The following is a 13735-nucleotide window of genomic DNA, read 5'->3' on the forward strand; positions in this document are numbered from 1 at the left end:
GAATTGCTTATAGAAAACCATGAAGTATGTTTTACGTTGCACAAACTATTTCTGACAAATAACTATTTACTAATTGCCCTATCTTCACTTAAACAATAAATGCATTACCTGCCACAAATGGAAATACGGAATTTATTTTCTTGTTACGTAGCTTTTGGGAGGGGGGGTCGATCCACAGAAGGGGGTGCACTAAATATACATACTGCAGATATCTCTCTCACATCAATGAATATACGCTTCAGTTGTATACATTTTACATAGATGTCTGTTAACTTTCTGGCACAGAGAATAATGACAGGTAAAAATTACAACTCCAGTTTGCTAAATTGCAATTCTTTCAAGGCAGATGTATGTTTACGAGCCTGTCGTGTACATGACGTGCATGAAAGGACAAATAGGGGCGTGGCCGATGCATCCTAACGCGTGCGTGGCGCTTGCCACAACATAGACGTGCCCTCCGTCTGCGTCGTGCGGTCCTAGGCAGGTAAGCGGCCTGCCGGAGCTGCTGCCTCTCCTGCCACGCAGCGTGTGAACGCACCGCACAGTATGTCTCTGTCGTCCGCGCATTGCCTCGGGGGTGGGAGCCTGGTGACGACAAATTACCATTCAGTTTAACCCCCGCCCCTCCCCGCAGGCCACGGGGAGGAGGCAGTGTGTGTACAGTAGGTGTTGCGTTGAGATACCGGCGCCCCTTGGCTCAAGGAGAACAGGAGGGAGGAATCTTCCGCAGCCGCCAGGGAGGGCGAAGCGCGAGACCGGGCGCGCGGTGGATGTGGTGGTGCCTGCGGTCAGGCTGCGTCGCTCCCAGCAGCAGGGCTCCAGACCGGCCCGGAAAGGACAGGAAGGATACATCCCCCGTGGACAGGTAAGATCCAACTTAGCTCCGCTGCGGCGACTCTCGCTGTGGTCCGAGATCACTGGCTCGGCACTCGGCAACCCCAGTCGAAGATGTGCTCTGATGTTGCACTGCAGGGTCATTCCTTGGTGCAGGTGGCGAGAGATGCCACGGGGCTTTGGGGGCTGACACCACTGGCCATCGACTACTGCATTGGATACTGCCAGCGCTGTTTGCAGCCCCATCCTCCCTGCAAGGGGGGGCTGCCACCACCACTGTCCATATGTCACCTCTACACTGAGTGGCAATGCCACCTACAGCCGGCAACCCTACTAACTCCCTTCCCTCGCCCTGAGTGATTACACTGCTCATTATGCCAAACGTGTTCCCTGGGTGCAGGCACCACTGCCCATCTTCTACCCCCTGCACTGAATGCCTTCACTGGTGCACACCTACCATGAACGCTGCGATCTTTACTTATCTTCTACCCCTCACCTGTACACTGTCACCACTGCCCAGATCCTGTCCAGCAACCCCCTGTGCATCACCTGCACCTTGCCTCGGGAGCTGCCACCCCTCCCCAACTCCCGTCCAGGCCCCATCCCTCACCCAGTGCACAGCCTCCGCTGTCCACCTCTTGACCCTACGTTCCCACTGATACCTTGACTGCTGACTTCTGTACTTGCCCCTGCTAGCCAGTCCTTACCCCCACCGTGGGGGCTGCCCCATTGCCCGTCGCCTACACCGACGCTGGGCAGTCACTTAAGCCCATTTTTATCCCCACGCCCCCGGGTCCAGCCGCCACCCTTGCTCACCCCTCCTCTCACCTCCCTGCCTTGAGTGCATCCACAGCGCCCGTCTTCTGACCCTGCTCTCAGTAACGTCCTTCTGCCCTGCTCCCCCCGCTGCGCGCGTCCTGCCGCCCCATATATCATCTGAAGGAGGAGTCACGTATTCACTGCAAGAGGGTCCTGCAGGTAGACGGCAGTGCTTGCCCCCCGCCAGGCCCATTCTTTCCCGGCTTCCGGGCATCCGTCAGATAATCAGTGGGGCAGCTGCGGGCAGGGTCCGGGCGTCGGGGTTATTAGATCACACATATGTATCGGATCATCTGTGCCAGTCGCAGAGCCGAAGCGGATTTATTTCTCAATGAGCAGAGTTTAAAACTGCGATGTTTCGCTTGGTAACTGTGGCCAGCGGTGGGAACGGACAGACCGGAAGCCCGTCAAGTCCCGCCTCTCTCGCTGGGTCCTTTTGACTTGCTCCATCCCTCGATTTGTGTTTCTCTGTGGTATGTTTCTGTTTCTCTGTGGTACGCTGTTTTGGGAATGGACTAGTGCCTGGTTAGTTCTCCACGTTAAATAGAGGAATATATGGGTAAAGAATTTTAACCGAGGAAGACCTAACTTCCACCTCTAAAGTTCCCATGTACCCACCTATAACCCCGGTGGATCCATGGGAAATTCCCCAAACGCCAGAAGACTCCTCATTCAAATTACGAAACACGCCCTTCTTCAGTATTCAGATGAAGCATGTTTTCACACTGGTTGTTTTGCTGTGTATCTATCTACTGCACGGCTGTTTGTGTCTATCTGTTTATTGCACTCCGTGCACCACCCACCTTCTTCCCCATCAATAATTCTGTCAGCCATGACAATCGTCTGAGTATGGGCAATAGTAATTTTTATTATCTCTAATGATTGGCGGGTGCAGGGTCCGAGGAAGCTCTCCCCAACTAAGGGAATCACTAGCTACCCTTGGGTGGTCTCTGAGAGGCCAGGGGCACGCGGACTAGACAAGACACGCCCAGCAGAAATAAGCTCCCCCAAAAGCACTGTCTCGTGGCATGTGGATTCGCACAGCGAGCATAGCAACGGCGTCCCCTTCTCGCCTGTTGGCTGAGAGAGAATGTGTGTATTGCTGTTGTCTCGGAGACCCAGCGCCAACAGCTGTCTTAATCGGCTCCCAGACCTTCTATTTCCCCTCCCACCCAGGAGAAGGACGTTCAAATGTACGTCTACTAAAAGGACTGGTTTAAAAGGGGGGTCAAAATACAGATTTCTTCAGCAATCACCCAAAATACACACCGTTTAGTTTGTGCCGGTGTTTTCAGGTGGTGGGCACCGATACTCACTTTTAAGGAGTGGCTGAGGCATATTTTTCATCATCGTACTTTGAGCAAGAGAAAGGCAGTAAATGTGGAAAGAAGGAGGGAGAGAAATATAGGAAAACAGTGGATGAGGATGGGAGCAGGGAAGAAAAAGAACACAGAGTGATATAAACAGACAAGAAGTGCAGGCTACTGCAAGAGAGCGACACAAGGTTAAGTTAAGACTACGCAGCCTTGGTATTTGTCAATCCTGGCAGTCGACAGTGCCAGTGGCGGGCACTTTAAACACTTTGTTCACATGCACTTCTATATTTTTTTGTCAAATTAAGCACTGGATGCACACTGGCTACCACTGATTTCATTCATATTCATTCCATATCAACTAGAAGGATGGGCAAGCTTAGTTGGACTAACTTCTCAGGGGCACAGCTATTGTTAGAGCTGCCAGTGCAGGGGCACCGGTGGCTAGGGCTTTATGGGAAGGGACAAGCTGCAACCCAATTTTGGCTGCCTCACACTATTCACACAGAGGAGAGCACCCACTTTCCTTGCATCCATTAGGACCCATGGCACCCTGTCTGCATGACTAGGAACACCTCCCGAGAATGGGAACATGAGTGAATCGTACCAGTGTATACGAGGCACAGGTACCAATAGCAGCAGATAGATAGATATATAATATATATGTGTCAGATGAACTGCCCCATCAGCTTCTACAGGGACAACTTTCAGATAATGGTATTCATACAGTGGTAGGAGCATCCTTTGTAGCGAAGTGAGCGCTCAGTGCCCCTGCTGTGTATGTCTTTGAGTTATTTGGAATAGTGATTGCCACTTAAGCACGAGTCTGACTCATATGTTTAGTATTTGTGACCACATATAGTTTTTTTAGGTCGAGCCTAAGCAGGGCATGCACGGTCTTTCCACATGCTGTATTCAGTCTAGGGCTTACAGCCTGCCTCCAGCTTCTGACTGGCTGTTGTCATTGTCCTTTAGAAAACATTGCTTCTAATTGTATATTGGTTCTTGCTTGTACCACATTTTTTCTAATTTTTTGACTCCCATGGATCTCTCCCAGGACTTGCCCTCTTCCACTTGTTTATTTTTTGAATGGTTCAGTCTCTCTTTCTCTTCATGTGCGGGACAATTTCCCACCAGTAAATAGGAATCGCTGCAAAGGTGGGACCAGCGAGGCATGCCCAGACTCACTTTATAAAGTCATCACGTGGTTTCTGGAGGTAGATGTATGTGAAATAAATGCAGAGACATCAGGGAATGATTCTGATTTAGGAGGAATGTGTGTTTTTAATATTTGTATGTTGCATTTAATTTACACCTTTGCTACACTGCCGTTGTTGTACCTCCATATGCCAACAATGACAAAACAGTTTTCGTACGACAACAGAAACAAAAATAACAGCAGCATCAGGTACCAAACATGCTCATGATACTGTGCTGCATATTTAGAAATACCGACAGAAAAGGGATTGCTCCACTCATGCTGCATTGGATGTAGAGCAACTGGTAGTGCTTAAATGCCTGTGCACCTTGTATACAGAGTAATCAATCCATTCTTATATGTTAAGCACCTTGGGGGCCTCCTGTTCACCTGGCCTTTCTCTCTGGGCGCCCGCTTCACCTGCACACTCACCCTGCACATATGAGCAGCCTGGCTCTAGCAGCACGCGGCCACCTCTTTTTTGGGTGATGTGTGGTTTTGATGCTACTGCACCATATAGCCTCGGCCCTCGCAGGTGTCCTCTGCCACAGTGACTCTTTGAAGTTGTCTTATTCTTGGCATCCCTGTCAAAATGCTTGAAATCATATAGTTAGCTGCAGATTTGGACTGAACACATCTGACCGCATGAAGCACATTTTTACTTGCTCTTATTATCTACTAGTCTGCGATGAGAACCTTTCAATGAATGAGCTTGTCAATTCTCTCTGGGACATGTTTTGATGTGATGTGCATGCTCAGAAAAACCTTTGATTGGATTCTCTTGCAAACCAGTAACACCCTGGTCCAGGCAGTGATAGTGAGTCACCTGGACTATGGGAACTCCCTCTTGGTCGCAATGAACAAAGGCCTTTTCTCCAGATGCCAGGTGGTGCAGAAAATGGCGGCCCACCTTCTCAGCAACCTTCGTCCTCTGTCTTCTTCTGAACCTTTATTACACTCCCTTCATTGGCTGCCTATAAAAAAGCCTGCTCTTTTTTTAAACTTCTTTGTTTGGTTTTCAAATCTTTCCATGGGAATGGTCCATGTTGTCTCAAAAACAAGCCGCAGCCATAAATCGTGGCTCGCCAATTTAGATCTAGCAAGCTACTCCCGTTATGTGCTAGTCGTGTTCGTACAGCTAGGTATGGGGGGGGGGGGGCGTTCCTTTTCTTTTTTTAACCCCCAAGCACTGTAACCAGTTACCCCTACAGCTACGTTATTGTTCAGACCTTCCTTCATTTACGAAATCTCTGAAAACATGGTTGTTTGTTCTTTATTAGAACATTGGAATGTTGGGAGCTCCATTGTAGACAATGGAGTGCTCCCTGCTTCTATGGACTGGTAAAGGCCCGCAGAGGAACATTCCAATGTTTTACGAAGGCCTCTCGGAGTTCGAGGGGATTTAAATCCCTTTGAGCTTCGAGAGGCATTGTTTTATTTGTTAGAACATTCTGCCCTCTAGTGGCAGAATGTTCTAATGGCCTTATAGCCCTTCGTGGCAGGGCTATACCAGCTATTAAAGTCCTAGTCCCTTGTTAAAGTCCCTCTCCTTCGGCTCGGGGCCTTTAACGCTGGAGAGGGCCTGCAATAGCTGGTATAGCCTGCTACGGCGGGCTATAAGGCTATAATATTATCATCAAACTCTGACCAGTGTGGACTGCTCAAGTATCGAGAGGTACCCTAGAGGATGATTCGTGCATTCAGCAAATCTATAAATAAATAAAAGGGTGAAGAGCAAAAACCTGTGTCTTCCATGACAGCACTCCTGTCCTTGAAGCAACTGTCTGCTGGCCCACAAACCAGACTCGCTGTCATTTCACTAACAAGGCTCATCCCTGTAGAACTTCCTCATTCTGGCCCTGCCCTTCAAGGCAGACTTTGGTCTGGATTATGAGTGCTCTGGTTGTTCACAATCCCTTCCCACATGCCTGTTTTTTATGAAGGGGTCGTAATGGCAAGTGAGTTACAGTTTACAGTAAGCAGTAATTACCAGGTGCAATAAAGTCCACACCCCATGCCCCTTAATAAATCTCAGCAGGTCAGACCCGCTGGAATTTAACAGAAGAAAATGTCTGGTAACACCGGGACCTGCTGAGTTTCTGGTGGAAAGCATCAAAATCCACGTTGGTCCCCTTGTGAACAAGCAAAAGTTGTAATAGGCAACATTTATGACACCCATTTCATCCATAGCCCTGGAACATTTGATTTTAGTAGTTGTGATAAATATTGCAGTCCCCACAAGGCCACTCCTAACCAAAGCCTTTATACAGTTTTAAAAAACTGAACACCCACCACTTCTACCAAGCAATAAGCACAATCAGTACATCATTTGCCTTTATATTCTGACTTTTGTCCTGCCCACCAGTCTGCATATCACCCTCCCATTGTAAGCTCTGAGATGGAGCCAATAGGGAGCGTGGGCACTATACAAATGCAGATAAACTAACACGGCAAGCATTAAATGAACAAATGTTATTCAACATTCTTTTAAAAAATACAATGCTGCTTGTCAGGTTGCTCTTAAAAGTTCCAATGAGAAATGATGTATGTAGTGTTAATCCTGCACAACACAATTTAGACTAATTTAATGTGCGGGCCACAAAACTGTATTTGTACCTCCAAAAGGCCCCCACACCTGTATGTCGTCACTCCTTCATAACAAGCAGTGACGCCTGAACAGACCGGATGTGCACTTAGCAAAACCTCCCAACAAAAGAACAAACCAATACATTGTTCCTTTTCACCATGCCAACCTCTATAAACACGACATTGCAAAAGTACAATCAGACTTAAATCAATAGCCACCAGCGGTGACCCACACAAACAGCATGTTCCAGCCAAGGTATATAAATTGTACAATATACAAAGCACATGTAAACATTGTGAACCGAAACCCCACTCCTGCTAATTGAACCTCCTTAGGTGCGATGCTATTAGGATATGAATATGAGCACTCTTTTTATTGCTAGTGTTCTTTTCCAGTTATTTTTCAGAGCATTGTTGACTTCTTTTTCTTTTGTTTTTATAATTCAGCATAACATAAGAGTGCTGCTTTGGTGCACCTGTTCTCGTGTTTGAGGTAGCAACATGTTCAATATCAAGCCAGACTTCGACCTGTTTTAAGGTTGAAGCCTTTGGGTAACTTCTGGAGCAAACACTGGTGGTGTGGCCGGCATGTAATATCCGTCTCCATCTATTTGTTAAAATCAAGAATTTATTTGCACTTCCTTCCATTGTTTTTTAAATAATATGTTGATTTTCTCTGCATAGGTTAGTACAATCTCCGTTATTGTATAGTGAATTAGTCAACTACACGTGGCTATTAATGTAGGCACCAACCTCAAATTCAAGCTCTTTAGGTTTTACGCCAAGAAACATGGTCCGGTCAAGAAAATTGAGGCAGAACATCGATCACTGGTCTCTTCTGTCAGGAGAGTTAATCTGACCTACCCTCCGATGTAGGCAAATTGATACTGTGAACCATGAAACCTCATCTCTATTTCTGGTTTCACCCCTGGAAATTTAAATTTCCTGGCAAAAATCACTTAGTTTCCCCAGCCTCGCTATGCTTAACTGCCAAACCAGATTGACAATCTCTTAGTTCCATCCCTTCTTTCTAACAAGCAATGCGTAAATCTGGGCATTGACCTTTCATATACTGAGGAGACTCTCAAAGGGAACTGAGCCATTGGTGACAAACGTGTGTACATTATCTAAATTAATTGCAGATATGTTTGCTTATTTACAGTCCACTGAGATAATATTCGCCACTGCCAACGATATTGAGAGTAAAACTTATCTCATAATGTCATGTTGAGGCATTGTAAATGTAACATACCACCAAGTGACTAGGTGGTACACAGTACCCGAACAACCTCAGGCTTTAAATAATACCCTGGCACCTGCTGCCGGTCTCTCTGGCCCTTCATCCATCGTACTGGAGCCGGAGGTTGCTCTTTTTCCCACCCCGCTGGCAAGGAATGGAACGACCTCCCCATCCCTCTACGAATCTCTACCTCCCTTGTCGAATTAAGGAGTGGCCCCAAGACCTGGCTGTTCATTTACCCTCTCCCCATCACTGCCTGGAGACCCCGCCAGGTGATTAGCGCGCTCTACAAATACGGATTGATTAATACCACCCGATTACTAACCTGCAAGAACCTCGACTGGCTGTTTCATTCAGGGAACTATAAAGCACCAGTGCAGCAGTACACATAACCAGACACTCCGAAACAAAGCTCAGATACACTGTTCAGTACACACAGTGTCACATGCTATTCATGCATGCATGCCCGCCCACTCTGATTGCATGCATGCTTCTAGCCCAACCCTGGGCTATCTGATTGAATGCGCATGCAACCCCCGAAGTCATCGCAATGCTGGCACGTTAAATAATTCCTATTTAGCACAGTAAAAGAACCATCTTAGTTTCTCTCACAAAACAAGCACAAGCTTCTCACTCTTCAGTGTAGTCCTGGTGTGTTAGTCATTTGTCTGTACAAAAATTGAACTACCTATGTGTTTACTAAACCATATAAGCACCTTTGCATGCAGACTGGCGGAAATCCGCTTGCACTGTTCCACACTTTCAGCACCTGCACTGGTGCATAAAAAGCGCTTCGAAACTGAGATTATTAAAGTCGGGCTTCCTCCTGATTTACTTAATTTCCCTCCACAGAGGACTGATGAATTAAACGTTTTGACTTTTCTTAAAAACTGGAGCCAGCCTTACGCGTGTCATTTTGCTTAGTTGTCTTGTTGCCCCCTAGCGCAGTGCCCTGCAGACATCTGTCGTTCAGCTCGGGCTCCCAGGGCAACCTGTACTCCCACACCCTGGCCTGCTGATAGAGATAAGACGAAGGCCTGTTTATCTTCCCTTTCTTGGAAAGCACGCCCAGGCCTCTGTGACTGAACCTTCTGTCTGCAGCTGCAGAGGGTTTTTCCCATGGGGTACAGAACTGGAACTGGAGATTGTGCCCCCCTCGTCCTCTTTTTTTTTTTTTTTTTTTTTTTTTTTAAAAATTTTTTTTTACAAGCAGAGCCATTTCGGTATGAACAGGGGTTTCTTGTTTCTCAGAATATTTCATGCAGAGTCCATGAGGGCTTGCCTCGAGGTAAAAGGACGGTCTGCTCCTAACAACGTCAGTTATTTTGTTACCCTGGATGAAACCCAAAATGTTCGTGCTTTAGACAAGCCCAAGTCGTGAAGGGGGGCCTTTATTCTTTAACATTGATTCATGTTTGCAAGATTTCTTTTTAATAAGCAGCATATTTTGAACGGTTTTAAAAACCACACTTTACTCGCGCAAAATGTCTGCTGATCCAATATATTAAGTTTGTTAAGCTATCATACATGTCTTGCACATCACAGTTTTAGCCAACTTCTGGCCTGGTCCCTTGGGGCTGGCTGCAGCCTCTCTGTGGATCACCTCATCTCCAGGTTGTTTGTATTTAACCATAATGGGGCTTCATTGGGTAAGCAAGATTTTTCCACTTCCTGATTCTTCTGTCAGTGTGATCAGTGTCCATTGAGTCCAGTAACAGTTGCCAGTCACTGTCTTTTAGGTCGTCGTAGGTATCCAGACTTTGTTTTGTTGGATTTTCCCAGGGGGGATCTACCGGGGACCGGATGAGCGTTATTGTGCTCTTCCTTTTCACCCTGATGCTTGTGATCAATTCATTTTGCAATCAGTGTTGTCGCTCTTTAATTCCGCCTACAGCATGCATGAGCTGTCAGTAAAAGCTATTTAAAAAAACTTAAAAGTGGGGTAAGAGCCGCCCTATTACTTACTAATGCTTATCATTGGTTGGCTTTCACATCACTCTTGTATCCTTGCTTCTTACTGGTCACACCTCCATCTCTCTGCTGACTGCTCACCTCCTCCTGCATTCTTCCTGGGGCTTGTCCCACGCCATGGAGCATGGACCTGTCACTGCTTCCTATTTCCAGCCAGTGCCCTTCCACTGGCCGCGTACTGTTCCAGGTACGTTTTTTTACATGATGCAATGCACTCTGTAAGAGTGCTTGGTACTATACAGTTTCCTACCCCCACCCTCTCCCATGACACACTTGTGTTGCTTCCCCATGCCTCCTCCCGCTATTTGTTTTGTTCCCCTGCCCCATTTGGCCCCCATGTTGCTTGAACCACCACCACCCCAACCCTTTTTTTACACATATTGCACAGCAGTGCGGGCTACTGTGCAACATGGCATAAAGGGGGAAAAACACTATTACATGGCCAATGCTGGCCCGGTCATAGCCTTTTTCTTTTCCAAAAAACATTGAAAAGACCAATAGATCTTGCATAGACCAAACCTAATGGCTTTGCCAGTGCTTGTTTAGAGCCTACCATGCCTTGTGACAGAGGATGTTCACCATCAATTGTCATCGGGCATCGTTTCTAGTGACCTTCCACTGTGAAGTTGATCAATAAGTCATTGGTTTCAGTGGAGATGTGACAGTGTCCCCCTGTCCAACATCACTGTACCTCCTGACTCAGTGCTGGCCTGGTAACCTGTTCCAAAACCTTCCAGTCTTGAGTATGCAGACCACTGTCTGGTAGATGTTGTATTTTTCTAGAAAAAGGGAATTTTGGGAGGGATTTTAGTCATTTTGTGGACCTTGCATCCAATTCAAATGCTTTTGAAGAGAGTCTTATATACTAGGTACTGTGTGCCAATCAACATCTTTTGATACTTGGTGTGCAAACTGCAGGTTGCAGCCTTTTTCCCAGTGGGTATTAAATATGATTCAGGAGGCCGGGTCTTGCAACTTCAAACCAAATACTGTGCGAAAGTAATTAGTGTGTCTTGTGTTTCAGAGCAGGCATAAGCATCCTTGTTGTGTATCTCGTGACTCATACCAGTTGGACTGTCACTTTAAATATTCTTGTGTGCTATTGCTACTGTGTTCTTTGTTCCCATATGTGTGCCTATTCTTTCTTGATTTTGGATTCTCCATGAAATGCACTCACTATTCCGAGCACGTGTGTTTCCCTTTACCAGTGTTTGTGTTTTCCTGTTCCAGGATTGGTGTCGCCTATTCCCAGTGTCAATATGGTTCCTGTCCCCATGTCACCTCCTGGATCCATTTTTAAGTCTCCTCTTTTCCACTATTTGTTACTGTTAAAATATTTTCTGTCCTGGCATCAGTCCCAGCATCCCACTGTGTGTGCCCCCTGTTACAGTATCTGTGTGTTTCCTTTCCTGGTCAACATGATTTTCTACCAGTGTGTGCTTTCCTGCTTTGTGGCATCTATCATCGAACAATTTGAAGGGATTCCAGTCAGTGTATGGATTCTCTAATATTGAGGTACAAATATTGTGTGAAGAATATTGAGGACACAAATATTGCAAAATTAATTTTCTATGGGTTACTATACTTAATGGCAAATATATGTACCATGGCGATATGTTTAAGGTGTGGAGTTAAGAATAGTAAATCTGGTGACCCCAGCCTGACTACAATGGCACATCTTCAAAGTCATTCCCTTGGCTCCAGGAGGTAACAGGAGTCCTGGGCCAAGGGACAAAGCAATGAGGCAGACTATGTGGGGACACATTCAACACAGGTGAGCAGTGGCATCCGTTGACAGGTCTCCATCTTCAGTATGACCCGTTCTTGACCACTGCCCTCCTGGCCAGGGCAAGTGATTTGGAAGGGGCTGCCCCGGGACATGGGGAAGTGTAGGAAGGTTCAAGGTAATTTGGCAAGTGGGAGAGATGAGTCGGATATCTGGCCATATTCAGATCTACACCTACACACCTTGCAGATGCTCGCTACTGATACCCATTATCTACAACCCTGGGGAGTGGCAATTGGCAACAAGCTAATAGTTTGGCATTCCTTTTGACGTGCAAGTGTAGTCAATGGAACATGAAGTGGGGAAGGATGTTTGAACATTGGGCAAGTAGGCAGTGGAATGACTGTTGCAATGCTGTACAATCAGATTTAATTTAGTCAATTCAGAGAACCCTTCATGCAGTGCTTCCTCTCACTCTGGAGAAGAGGCCTCTTGTGGTGCAATGATAAACAAGGCTACTTGAGAATTGGGGCATCTGTTTCACTCCAAATACACACCTGCCATAATCTCACCTTGTTTGAATCAGACAGCCACCTAAATGATTTCCAGTGAAGCTTTAGACCGTGCGGAAGTACCAAAAGCATCCTCATGATTAGGAGGGGAGGGGCTGCTTTCAATGAAGGACCATGATTGTTTATTGAACCTCTTTAACTTATTCTCAGTGGACCAGTGGACCATTGGACCGTGATCTCATGATCAACTAGCTATAGTTATTGATCGGAATGAATGAACCTGCACTTCAGTGGATTACCTTGTGCTACCAAATTGCATTCAATAACTGAAATCTGCATCAGAATAATGAGGTATATGAAAATTTACTGAAGACTGCCACACACTTGTACAACAATGTATGAACCAAAATGGACCTTCCCCGAAATGCTCCTGCCATCTTCAACTCAAATCTTTCATTCATTCAACAAATAAACAGTGTAACTAAAAACATATTTCATCACAATCAACTTTTCTGAGGAGTTCTCCTTCTACAGCCTCCCCTGGGACTGTAAACTCGCAGAAGTCAACTCCTTACTAAAGAACCCATCGGCAGACCCCAGCGACCTCAACAACAACTGACCGATCTCCCTGCTCCCATTTCCAGATAAAATATTAGAAAACGCCATCAACTCACAGCTCCCCTCACAACTGGAACAAAACCTCCTAATAGACTCCTCCCAAACCAGTTTCCGTAGCAAACACAGCACAGAGACAGCCCTCATCGCAGCTAATGGCGAAATCCGAGCCCTACTTGACTGAGGGCAAGACTGCAGCTCTGATCCTCCCAGGCCTCTCAGCAGCCTTTGATATTGTTCCCCACCACACACTCATCACAAGGCTGCACAACATAGGCCTCCCAGGAGCCGATCTCAGATGGATGGACTCTTTCCTCACCGAAGAACACAAGAAATGGGCCTTCCCCTATCATCTCCAAAGGAAATAATCTTAATATATTATCTTCCATAAACACGTATAGCCTTTCTATTCAGTCATGTATCTATATATTCTTTACTTTACTCCAACTGTAGAAGAAAGAGAGAAAACTTTCACTATCTCCAATGCACAACTCTGTCTCACCCTATACCTCTCTCAATATATCCTCTACCTCCTCTCTCTGACTCATCACAAACGTCATTCTACTACTGTGATCTCCAAAGTAAAATGTTCTTTGCTCTTCCCTCCTCTTTCCTCCCTGGTTCACCCCAAACCTCATTTTACTACTATGATCTCTCAAACAACCCTTTCTTTATTCTTCCCTCATGTATCCATCCCTTGACTCATCCCAAACCTCATTCACTACTTTGCAGAGACTCTTCCATCTCTCCTTTTTACTCATCCCAAACCTCATCTTACTACTATGATCTCCTAAATTACACTTTCTAGATTCTTCCCTCTTCTATCCCTCCATTATCTTATTCAATCCAACTAACAGACTCATTTGATGTCCACCACTCAAATTAACTCCTATTTCCCTCTACTAATCCTCCACTAATCCT

The 13735-nt window shown here is 46.2% G+C and overlaps 1 protein-coding gene across 2 annotated transcripts in view; it reads left to right on the forward strand.

Annotated features, from left to right (window-relative positions):
- Positions 1–421: 421 nt before the first annotated feature.
- The window catches only part of PIP5K1B (phosphatidylinositol-4-phosphate 5-kinase type 1 beta), a 412487-nt gene continuing 399173 nt past the window's right edge, over positions 422–13735 (forward strand). For both annotated transcript variants that reach the window (XM_086961234.1, XM_086961235.1), the window contains exon 1: positions 422–865. The gene's annotated coding sequence lies outside the window, so the exon portion shown is untranslated. The remainder of the gene's footprint in view (positions 866–13735) is intronic.

Source organism: Lissotriton vulgaris, chromosome 3_1 (assembly GCF_964263255.1).
Source record: "Lissotriton vulgaris chromosome 3_1, aLisVul1.2, whole genome shotgun sequence".
Classification (NCBI taxonomy): domain Eukaryota; kingdom Metazoa; phylum Chordata; class Amphibia; order Caudata; family Salamandridae; genus Lissotriton; species Lissotriton vulgaris.